Consider the following 11787-nt stretch of genomic DNA (forward strand, 5'->3'; position numbering starts at 1 on the left):
TTCCCAGCGTCGTGTGACTTCCGCTGTCGTAACAATACGTTGCAGTTTGAAGTAAACTAAAAGTGATGCTATTTTGTTTTTCCACAACTATTCTATAAAAAAGCCCCCCAGTGGCATAGCGGTATGTCTGCGGACTTACAGCGCTAGAAACCGGGCTTCGATACCTGTAGTGGGCTGAGCACAGATAGCCCTTTGTGTAGCTTTGTGTTTAACTTCAAACAAACAAACTATAAAAAGATATATGAAAAATTGTGAATTTTAAAACCTGCAAACAGAAATCGTAAAAAGTAAGGAAAGAAGACATTGCAAAGGAAGATTTTGAGTGTTGTTTCAGGAATAAGCTTGCTTTCTAATGTAGTTTTCGCCATGTGCTCTATTAGAGTGTTTCGTCAAACCTGGTCGATCCCTATTATGAACCACTATCGTGGTTTATGATATTTTAGAAATAATAAAAACATTATATAAATATATTTATTTGCATATTATTGTTGTTGTGTTTTTCTTGATAATTTGAGAACAAGAAGGATACGATCACAGTATGTGAATTATGACTGTCTCAAGACAACTATGAAAAAAGGAAAACTTTCATTCAGCAACATTTAACCTTAAAATAGGGAGCTGACTGTACATAAATTAATGGTTATTTTGGTTTACAATATCGAACAATAAAACTAAAACTGCCTTTCTACGATAATTTAATATTAGAGCTTTCGAACAATATAGTTTTTGTGCTAATCGGTACACATCTTGCAGGGAACTATTAATTTAAAAATGAGTTCTTCACACGTTTGGGTCAAGATGTTTTGAAAGTCCGTTGCTTTTTACAAAGTAAGTTACCCATAGAAGACTCGTTTTAAATCTTAAACTAATCAACATATTCTGGAAGAATGTCTGAAAGTCATGTTTATCCTCTGTAGTCTCAGTTGCATTTACAAAGTTGGAAGGTTTGATGTTTGCATGAAATACAAACTTTGTGGATGCAGTCACGATGGGGTTCTTGTTGAATTTAAAGAAATCAGATAGAAAGGTCGTCCAAACATTTTTGAATCCAATAAAAAAGCCGAAGAAAACAGCAAAATTCGCGTTTTGGTGAGGAAACGAAATTAGAATAACAAAGAAATAAGTGATTGTTAAGTTTTATTTGTGCGTTATGTCTATTGCTTGGTTATCGTTAGTTCATGAAATCATGTAAGTTGTAAAACCTTCAGTTAAATAAATAAAACACTTTACTTTTTGTAAGTGATTTTACTTTGCATCAGTTTAAAAAATAATCAAAAAGAACCCACCCAATGAGAGAAAAATTACAACACTTTGACAGCATGGTTTGTGGTTACCTGAGGGTTATTAAGTGTTGTTTGAAAGGAGAGGTTTTTAATTAAGCAAAGGCTCTGTTTCATTTGCTGAAGTGACAGAGAAATTGTGGATGTATCTGTAGCTTATGTGACCACAATTCACCTGACCCAATATGACAGGTATCTTAACACACCCTGAAATGGCTTTGTTACACTGCATGCTAAACAATCAGTATTACAACTAGACATGAGAAAACATGAATTCACTATTCAGGCAATATGGAAGTCATCACCATATTTCTCAGCAGGGCCATAAAACAGACCATATGATTGATGGCTCCACAGAACAACATTTCAAAATAGTGGAATGAAGAAATTTGAAATAAAAAAATAAAACGATAAAGATTTAATTTGACTCATATTACCCAACCTTGATGATAATGTCATAGCCTTCGTTACAATAATGAGGATATCATGGTAACAATGAAGAGAATATGAAAATTAAAGTATCCATTTATAAGGTTAAGATGCTGATATATGATATCTAACTGTTAGGGTATCATCCTAATCATATATGAAGATATTTTGATTACATCATGACATGTAATAGAAATAGTATTATGATATTACCACAATATGTGCTGATTAAAATACGTGGTTAAAACTTATATACCATGATGTTATTAAAGATGACATAGCTAGCTTCCACTCTTTACAGTTCTTGTCCATTCTCATTCCCAGAGTACAATGCCAAATGATGAAGTAAATTGAGTGTATTTATGCATCTTTTTTTCAATAATTTTTTTACTGGTGATAATATATTGTGTCAGCAAATTTTATCATAAGTATTATAAATTAATAATTGAAAAAAAAACTTTAAAGACAATACTATGCGAACAATTTAGACAAAACTAATTTTATTATGCAAAATCAGAATATATGATGATGCTACTCTAATATATATAAGAGCATATAATGATACTGTATAACAAAATTACAGATGCACGAATCAAACATATCAAACGTAAATTTAACAAATTAATTCAATATAAACGTAAACAATTAAAAATCTGAACAAAATATAATGTAACTTGATTAATACTGTACATCAAACTGAGTTAAGCCAACTGCTAGTGTGGCAGCTTAAAACTGTCGGATTTTATTCCCCTATACCCCCAAAAATATATACGTATTCAGGTGTATTTAGCAATATTTTTCACATTTTTTCTGAAAGTATTCTGCACTAGTTAACATCTTTATGAACAGGATGTAAGTAGTTAATAAACATGCTTTAATAATCTATTAAGTTTAGATACTAAAGTGCTCATTTAAGAGACTTTTACTCATTTGGTCAAGCTTTTGGTTTGTATCCAAGTGGTGCAGAGGTTTTACAAGTTAGTGTGAGCTTGGAATTAACTTCTCCTCCAATATATGTAATGAGAATGATCACTGATTTTGGTAACCTAGAATTGTAGGATAACATACTAGAATTTTGGTCTGCCTTAAGAGACATTGTACGTGAAGATGTTTTTTTTCCCTATATACTCCAGCAGTCGGAAAGTTTAACCAACACCATAACATTTTTAGTGTAGAGTAAAACACCTGTTACTGATGGGTGTGAATATTTTTTTTTTCTACTTGAGTCTTTAATGTTGGTGTTGAAGTTATTATTCTACAAGAACTGTCATGAAAACTCCCTTATTGCATTTAATATACTTTCGTTTTAGCGCTAGTTTTATCTTTGAATATCAGATCTCCAAAGCCAAAATAATTCCATTCCATATAGCAACAAACTCCATGGTAATGAACACACAAGTGCAAAATAAGCTTTACAACTTAAAACAGATAATCCAAACAAATATAGCATTTACTAAGAATAATTATAAACCAAACACAAAAATAAAAATAATATTCAAAAGCTAAGATAGAAAATTAAAACAGTTATAATATTTCCTAACTTTCAGTATAAAAGTTCCACAGTGGCTCGCTCCGCGGTAAAAATGATTTGTTAATAACTATTATATGAAAGAACACTTACGATTGTCTTTTTTGTGTGTTGTTAAAAGACACATGTAGCAACATTAAGACAAAACTTGAAAATGTAAAATCACAATTAAAATCATTGTAAAGAAAATTAATTATGTGATCAATGTTTCAGCCAAATGACTGTTGTTTGAGCATAAAGTGAAGTAAGAGGATGTGTTAACATATACAGATGGTTGAGTACCTTATAATTAAACGATTTTAAAGATGTAAGCCAGCAAGTCAATTGACAGTCTTAATAGATATAAAGTCGCGGTGGAATAGAATGTATTAAAATTATATGTTGACATTGTTTGGCGCTTGCAGGTAGTGTGATAAAATCGAAAATTGATCTCTTTTGGGAAGGGTACGTAACAGTTCTTCACGACACAAAATTTTCGTACACTCAGATCATAAAGATTTGTTTAGATCAGAGATTTAAAATTTCGAAAACTACTATATATTTTGTAGTTAGTACCACTGGAAAACAAAGGAATATGGAATAACTTGAGGAGCCAAGACCTCCCAGAAAATGCCCTGCAAGAAGTTATACCCAAACCGTGGTAATAAAAGTGAAACGTATTTAAACAGGTGAGAATCCATGAACACAAAAGGCATTGGCAAAAGCTGTTCACGCCCCAAACAACAACAACACAACATATTCGAGAATAATTTTCATCTGGAAATGGGGCCAAGAGGGAATGGTATGACTAAATAAGGCTTGTAGTCATACCTTCCATATCTCAAACAAATGTGTATTTGTGATATTTCACATGTCAAATTACTGGATATGGTGCTTACGGATTTCAGTGTAATTAGACTGTTGAAATGGATCTAAGAAACCGTCGTCCTCGTACACTAGGTGGGGTATGGAAAGCATGTAAGTACTGGTGGTATGCCTTGAACATGACAGCCTTACGACAGAGTCTTTTGCAATGGAAAGCACGCTGCAGGGCTATTGTCAAGATTCACGGTCGTTAGATATGGCATGACCGGAAGTGGCGACATGGACTGTAACTACATGGTGAGGCTCCAAAGTCGTTTTATTATAAATACTTATATTCTGTATATTAATATATAGTACAATACTATAAGAAATTTAGATAATCTAACTTCAATTAGATATTTTTGTGTTAGTATTTCTCCATTGATAGCAAGTAATATAGACTTTGATTTGATCTTTGTTCAGATCCTCAGTCTTATATATTTTAAGTTTTACAGATACTATTTACTGTACATGTATTTAATAACCACACTTACAGAAACCCAATAACTTCTAAAAAAAGAGAGACGTCAGATTTGAATTCCTCAGAGGTGAACTAAGAATCAATGAAATATTCTAGCTAGAAATTTCTTTATCTGGTAACTTAAGTTTCTTTATTTTCAAATCATTTCATGAAGTTTTATTTCTTTAAGCTATTTGAAGATATTATCGTAGGAATACTAATAAATTAACAAAAAGAATGGGATTTTGTTTCACTTATGTTTCTTTTAGCAAAAGACCTGTTAGAAAAGGAAATGTAGGTACGTTTAATGAGCAGTTTCAATTTCAAGTTAAAAGAGGAAATTCTGGTATATTTTTAACTGATAAATTTACATTCATTAAATATTTATTGTATTCATAATAAATCTTTTGGACAGGAAACAGTTTGTTGCTTTTTGTTGCTCATTTAAGTACAATTCCAAGATATTTTCAAAGGTCAAAGTGATCCTTTTCATGTGTTATTTATAGTTCGGCAAATATGTGCAACATATTAAAAGAATTGTGGGTTTATACTTACAAGCATGAAATCTGGCATAGTTATAAACCATGGTCCAGAGAATATGTTTAGATTTAACAGCCATTTTTAAAATGGCTGCCGACAATTTTAATGACATTGAAAAATCAGCATTCTATTGCAGCTAAATACACTTAAATGTTGCTATACACAAATATATCATTCAAAGACATGATCTTATTTTATTTACAATAAAAACAACAAACAATATATATTCAAAAATTCGGTAAAAAGTGCTGAGTCAGCAAAATATGAAATTGTAAATTAACATAAACTTTAACAGTCATTGGCTGTGATGCCACGCAATTTACAGGTCACAATCTTGCCCTCCACAAGGTTGGCACAATACAGTGTATTCTAATGCTGCTTTCTTGCAGATGTAGCGACCTCTGCAACCTTTCTTGCAACTGCAGCGAATGAGTTTTCTGGATGCAATGCTGGCTTCAAGCAAAGTGGTCCACTTAGGTCTCCAGTTCGACGGATCAGTCCATCCCCAGTTGTCGGGGGAGACATGTCAAGGTTAACTTCGATCGCTTTACCTTAGCAGTGACCGCTCTGGTGCATAGCCCTTTTGATATGTTGCAGTAGGGCCGCTCTGGTCGGTGGGAGTGCATCCATCGCCCGTCTTTTCCTCGTGAACACTTCTTGTCGAGCTTCGGCTATGTTCATTTTATTGTTCGTTCTGTCGTACAACATGATGGTGAAGCGTCCGAGAACAGTCACATCCTCACTGAGTGACGAGTTCAGTCACATCCAAAACGGGTGATATTTCGCATATTGTCCCCTGCACTTAATTTCGCAAGTAGACGCCCAACCTGTAATTCCAATGCACGCTTTCTAACACGAGAGTCCACATGGAATGTTGATGCTTCACGAAGATGTTCAGTTGTCGACACATTCTCGCATAGAAAGCAGATGTCCTGATTTGCTTTTTCCTGGTGCTCGGTTTGACGAGTGTGCTTCTTGGATGTGGCTGAACAAGGATCACAATCTGTTTGGGCTGATTTCCTTTTTACTGCCCGTTGAAGTTTTGTGACATTGAACTTTGTATGGCAGGATTTGTGCCATTTAGCCTTGTTTTCCATAAGAGTGGCTTCTACATTATTCCCTTTATCCAGTCGTTGAATGTCTATTGTAATAAACAGCTCATCTAACTCGTGGAATAGCACTAAACGTTATGAAAGGGTAGAATAACCCTGACCAGCCCCAACATCACTGCGCTTCGACTCAGCTGGACATTGTAAAGCTTCGCGTGTGACTAGTTGACAAAAAACACACTTGGTCCAGTCAGTTTTCATTGGCTGTTCCTTTGAAGGACCAGGCAGTTGTGGATCGACCACCTGAAAACTCTTATATATATAAATATGTACAGTTAGTCACTACCTTCTATTAGCATCAGAACACCTGAAATAAACATCATTGATATTAGGCTATTAGTACAACAAATGATACATTTTGTAAATAGAGTTACATAAGTCAAGCACTAGCGAGTCAATAGAAAACAATACGTTTTTAACATATGCTGTTAAGGACAACATTATTTCAATTTTAGATTCACGGGCACGCCTTGTCTAATCTCTTTAGAAGTACAATAAATATAAAGTTTAATTTTCATGTATTTCAATTTTATTTCCTGCTCATGGGAATCTTTTGTGAAATTTATTTGTTGGTCAGAAAAAAAATGCTAAATTTTCGATCTGTACTTCGATATGGAGGTTGATTTATCTCAACGTTCAATCATAACACGGGCCTGGAATTGCCAGGTGGTTAGGTCGCTCGACTCGCAATTTACGGGTGCGTTATAATGTGACGGTCAATCCCACTATTCGTTGGTAAAATAGTATCCATCTAGTCTTTTACTGCTAAATTAGGGACTGCTAACGCAGATAGCCCTCGTGTAGCTTTGCACAAACTTCCAAACAAACCAAACCATTCAGGACATACCGCGCACAACATATTGGTAGTATATTGGTGTACCACAAATATTTTAAACGGTACTATTTGAAACTATCCATCAAATTATCATGGATATATTACATTTGATACATATCAACTTCAATTCATCATTCGGTAATCACTCTTTTAAAATTCTTTCATATTTTATGAATATTTCCAGCTTTTATTTTTTCCCTTCTTCTACGCAACTTTTCAATATTTTCGCCCGTATATATAAAAATAAACAAAATGTTGGCGTAACCGACGATAAATAAATGGAAGTTAAAGTTAATTATATAGTACAATTTCATATTTTGCTGACTCGGGACTTATTTACCGATGCTTTAGACATATATTGTCTGGTGTTTTTATCGTAAATAAAAGAAGATCATGACTTTGAATGATATATTTGTGTATGGCAACATTTAAGTGTATTTAGCTGTAATATAATGTCGATTTTTCAATATCATTAAAATTTTCGGCAGCCGTTTTAAATGTGATGGCTTCATTTTTAAACATATTCTCTGTGCCATGATCTATAACTATGCCAAATTTCATTCTTCTACGATTAAACTCACAATTATTATACATATCTGCCTCATTATTATTGATAAGCAGACATTTAAACGCAAGGCTTACAATAAATGTTCTAATTCTCAATGCATTAAGACTTTACGATATTGTATAATAAAACATATTTTTTTGTACAAATTATTCAGAATCGTCTTTTTACCATGCAGTAATAATTTTTCTGTATAGTTTATTCAAAACTCACTGTTTATCTTACAACAATAACTTTCACTTAAATATTCCGTATGCCATAGAACACTGTCTATTTTACAGTTTACACGAAACTTCGCCCACTGCATTCAATAATTATTTAACATTATTGTAATTTCTTTCAAGGTATGTCATGGTCAGGTGGTTAGGGCGCTCGACTCGCAATCTGAGGGTCGCGGGTTCGAATCTCCGTCACATCAAACATGCTCGCCCTTTCAGCCGTGGGGGCTTATAATATGACGGTCAATCCCACTATTCGTTAATAAAAGAGTAGTCCAAGAGTTGGTGGTGGGTGGTGATGACTAGCTGTCTTCCATCTAGTCTTACACTGCTACATTAGGGACTGCTAACGCAGATAGGCCTCGTGTAGCTTTGCGCGAAATTCAAACAAACAATCATTGTCAAGCAAAGATACTTTTTACTGTTTCTTACGAGGAATCTCGCGCAGACCATATATGATACATCTTTTGCAAATTTATTCTGCATCTATTAAGTAACCATAATAGGATTCACACATGATGGGATTCATACATGGTAGGATTCACACACATAATTTCACATTTTTTTCCCCCTTTATGACTTTAATCCCAACCAGATTGGGATTAGCCGGTACTTTTATAAGCCAAGAATTTTTAAATCCGGGTGGCTGGCCCAGTCGGCAAACACACAGGACAAATATGTTCGGTGATGAGGATTAGAACTCACGACCCTCAGATTGCGAGTCGAGCATCCTAACCACCAAGGCATGCCAGGCCCTTAATTTCACACAGCATACAACAATGTCGCTCTATATAACATGCATGCAGAAAGTCGTACTAAAACTAGATACTAGAAAGAAGTGGTAGTATGGTCCACATTCTACTTATTCTAGAGTTCCACAAGTTTTCAACGTCATTGACAACTGACATTAATAGTGATAAATTGTTATGCTTATTAAATTTCCTAACCTAAAAACAAAGAATAACACTAAATATATTTTATATTTAGTTTTCGAAAATACTTTTATAAGTTAAAACCCATTTTTTAAAATTAAGCTTAAAGTATAACCCTGGTACTAGATTGGTGGGATTGGTATCTACTGAACACTCGAGACGAAATCTGGTGATCTTGCCAATTACATTTTACTGCTGACCATTTGTAGTACGTTTTTATTGTCTTTAAGTTTTTAAATATTACTGTTTCAAAGTTTTCCGTTTTTATGATTGTTTTGAGGCAGTCATAAGTTTCGTTTTGTGTTCACGTGTGTCTCCGCTCTCAAGTTATATTGGACAAAGAATTAGACAGTCATACAAACACCACTGGCATACAACAGTATAAAAAACTGTTTCACAAAAAGTCTTCATTATTTAAGGAAAATTTAGCTTACAAAACTAATGTTTAACACTACATTTGTTGTTCACATAAGCAACTCAAACATTTCTTATTGTAAGATAGTAAATTATATTTCGTTACGCTTATTGAATATCTAAAAAAATCATCACTGTATTTTCTCTTACAAGTTGCCCCTCAGTGACTTAGTGGGAAGTCAGTGGATATATAATGCTAAAAATCGGGTATTAATACCCGCGGTGAGTGAGCACAGCAAATACAGTCCATTGTGTAGCTTTGTGCTTAACAACAAACGAACAAACGTACAAGGAAACTTTTAGAAGATTTTAATAAAAATAGAAAAATGTGATGTCGTATAACTCCATCAAAATACACCTTTGTTTACCACTATATAATATTTTGTAGTTTGTTTGGGATATCTCTGCTGTACCCACCATGGGTGTCGAATTCCTGTTTTTAGCGTCATGGGTCCAGAGACTTACCGCTGAGTCACTGGGGGTGGGGGAGTTGAGAGTTTTTAGAATTGATCATACATACTTACATATGTGTGTATGTGTTTAAATTATTAACGTTAAAATTGTGACTGGTTCATACACAAGGTGCCATATTTTGGTGGCAACTTTGAATACACCAATTTCTCACAGTAAACTTTACTCTGTGCACTTAGTAGAAACAACAATAAATGTTCTATTTCTTATTATTTTCATTGGTGGAGGTCTTATAAGTCATATCTAAGTCTGGCAGTCAATGAACGGTCTTGGATAATAAAAGTGGTACAATAAAAGTAACAAATTATCTTACTATCCAGTCAGTTACTTGTTAAGTTTCCTCTTGTTCCTATAGCACAAATTCAATAAATATGTGCAGCACTCGTTAACTCAGCAGTTAATGAACTATTCACTGTGTGATTAATTCGTTTCAATAAATATGTGCAGCACTCGTTAACTCAGCAGTTAATGAACTATTCACTGTGTGATTAATTCGTCAACAGCAACTCCCTGTTGTTTTCATACAAAATTTTACACCAAGACTAAAAAATTTGAAATTTCACGTCAAATCTCGACACTTGGGGAATTTTCTAGCCATTACACATCATATAAAAAACTTCCTCTAGAAAACAATACAAAATATCTATATTAAAATATTAAAACAACACTGCTCCCTCCCTTGGATTGTAAAATCCGATGACCAGTTTTAATACACAAATAAAGTCATTATTTCCACTCAACAAAAATTAATATTTATAAATAGTCATTACAATATCTAAATAATTGATTAAATCTGTTATAAAATACCATCGAAATTCTGATTAACAAAATATTTTTGCTATCTTACTGTGTCGAAGCTGTTCAATCACCAGATATTTTAGGCGGTTTCCCTTTCTGTGGTTTATGATACAAAGATGGAATGACTTCTTTTCCTTTATTGTCACTTGCTGTCTTGTTACTGGGTGACTTCTCTCCAGGTAGATAGATGATTGAGGGAGTTCTGTGGTAGCTCCATCCTTGGTGACACTCTGAAAGTGGTCTTAATAAAAATCTGAGGCTTTTAAGCAGGTTGACTTATCATTGACAAAGCCTTCTCTGAAGCTAACTAGTTGGCTATTCTTTCACTGATGTACTTTTGGATTCTATAAACCAAATTTCTAGTGGATTCACATCATTGATTTTATTTTTACTATAGCATAAGGTTCTTCTCAACATCTACTTAACTTCAGAGTTTGCCTTCTTTTGTGTTGGGGAGTGCAGAATCATAACATATCACCACAGTAAAATCCATCTTATCCTAATTTACATTATAGTAGCTTTTCATCTTATCATTGGCTGATTTTAGTCTCTTTTGGATAAAGTCATGTATGACACCAATGAGGTTCTTAATTTCTCTGCATGCTGTGTGTAAGATTCTTTAGAGTAATTATCCTTAGGATGTGAGCACTTTGAGTTTGCTGTATATTTATGTACTGCTGTTTAATAACTTAAGATTAGAAGTCGAATATCTTGATCCCATGTTTTCTGATGTTTATTTACAGAAATAGTTAACTGATCTAAAAGTGCATGGTTGTATCTCTTGATCATTCCACGAGAAGATGGATGAAGGGCTGTTGTCTTGGTCTTTATGATTTCAAGGGTTTAGTACATTTCTCCTATCTACGGAATTTTTCGTTTGTGTATTTCAAGAAACTGAAGTAACAGACAAATGGACTAACAAACTCGCTAACTTAATAATCAATCAACCAATAATAGACTAATAGATTACATTTTTAATTTTACTTTGGTGAAAATATTTGTTGATTTATTCTTAAGCACAAAGCAACACAATGCCTGACGCGTGCTATACCCACCACGAATGTCGAAATCCGGTTGTTGTCGTCGTCTAGGTATGAATTTTGGTTTGAAACAAGAGACGTTCAGAAATTTGGATTTCTCTTTGCGGTAAATCTGTGGAATTATCGCTGAGTCACTGGGGGGGGGGGGGATTAGTGAAAAGAACTCTCTAATATAATGATAAAACAGTTGATTTACTGTTTAATATTGAATAATAGATTAGGTGTAAGGTCATAATATTATATATATATATTATTCACACATCAAAATTAATTTAGGTTATTATATGGTGATTTAAGAAGGAATCAAAAACTCAATAAATATTAT

Source organism: Limulus polyphemus, unplaced genomic scaffold (assembly GCF_000517525.1).
Source record: "Limulus polyphemus unplaced genomic scaffold, Limulus_polyphemus-2.1.2 Scaffold2920, whole genome shotgun sequence".
Classification (NCBI taxonomy): domain Eukaryota; kingdom Metazoa; phylum Arthropoda; class Merostomata; order Xiphosura; family Limulidae; genus Limulus; species Limulus polyphemus.